We start from the raw sequence: 1,567 nt of genomic DNA, 5'->3' as shown, positions 1-1,567 counted from the left end.
AAATTCATTGATTCTTTTTCCTGAATATAAAGTTGCATCCATCTAGTGAATTTCTAATTTCAGCTATTGTACTTTTTCAGCTCCAGGATTCCCACGTGGTTCTCCTCATAGCTTCCATTTTTCTAAATCTGACTCATAGTTAACATATTTTACTTTAATTCTTTGAAAATATTTATTCTGAAGTCTTTTTACACTAAAATCCAATATCTGGGTCCACCTGGCATCAGTTTCCATTAACTTTTTTTTTAAACCTGTATATTTGTTTTGTTTCTTTGAATGTCTATGAATTTTCTTACTTGTATTGGTTGTCTACAGAGAAGCCCTCCTCTCCACTTCTTTTCTACTATTAGAAAAGTAATATCAGCACTTTCTATATCAGCATGTGTTCACATATTGTAAGATATATGTTTCATATGCCCCTTCCCAGTCTCAAGTCATAAATACTGATTAATCTTAGCCAATCATGGTCATTCGTATCTCTTGAGAGTTATTAGTATAGGCACGGGCTTATGACACAACCCTGGCCAATGAGATAAAAGGAGAATTCTGCCAGGTGGCTTTTAGAAAGGTTTTTCTTTCTCATACAAAGAGATATAAGCAGGTATTCACGAACTGTCCTAATTTTGATAGTTGTCCAATGAAGATATGATGCTTAGAGCTGCTCCAACAGGACAAAAGCCAAAACGGGGCCCTTGATGATATGATAGGGTTACTAACCATCCCAGTTGACCCGAGACTGTCACAGGGTTAGCACTGAAAGTCCCGTGTCCCAGGAAACCCTTCAGCCCTGAGAAAACCAGGAACATTGATCTCCCTAGATTGCTCTACCACTAAATTAACCAACACAGGCAAAACCCTATCACCAGACTTCTTGAAATAGGAATAATGAACTCCATATCGTTTAAGCTATTTTTAACTGAACAGTCTACACCTTACAACCAAAACATCCTCACTCTTACAGTACCCAAATCTAAAGAGCTTTAACCAACTCACCATTGTCTACCCATTCTCAACTAGTTAAAGAAGTCTTGCCAAAAAACTTTTGATCAGTACTAGAGATGTATGTCATGATTGCAGTGGTAGGTCAACGTTAGTTGTCCGCTAAGAAAAAACAGCAAAATAACCTCTGTAAAATTAGAGACCTTATCCATCTTGTAAGGAGCTATATTCCCCATCATTTAGCACAGTGCTCAGCACATGGCGGGTGATCAATAGATATTTGCCAAATGAATATCGCTCATTACTTTTACTAAAATTTCTCAAGCAAATAAGAAAGTATCCCTAGGTACCAGGAGAGTGAATTAAACAATGAAGTAAACTTCCTTAAGATATTGATTTCTATATCAAGTTTAGATAGATCTGGTATAACACAAATCAGAACAAGCTAGTGAACCTGAAATCTTGTTGGGGACGGTCAACCAAGAGAGGGACAAAGGGGAAAGCATGCTAGGAGTCTTAGAGTTTGAGGGTGAGGAAGGGATATATAGCTAAGTACTAACTCTAGATTGATATAAAGTATACATTTAAATAAGTGTTAAATGTGTGGGTAACTGCTTTTAAATTTATT

Source organism: Neophocaena asiaeorientalis, unplaced genomic scaffold (genome assembly GCF_003031525.2).
Source record: "Neophocaena asiaeorientalis asiaeorientalis breed wild unplaced genomic scaffold, Neophocaena_asiaeorientalis_V1.1 scaffold123, whole genome shotgun sequence".
NCBI lineage: Eukaryota > Metazoa > Chordata > Mammalia > Artiodactyla > Phocoenidae > Neophocaena > Neophocaena asiaeorientalis.
Note: the sequence above shows the minus strand (reverse complement) of the source record.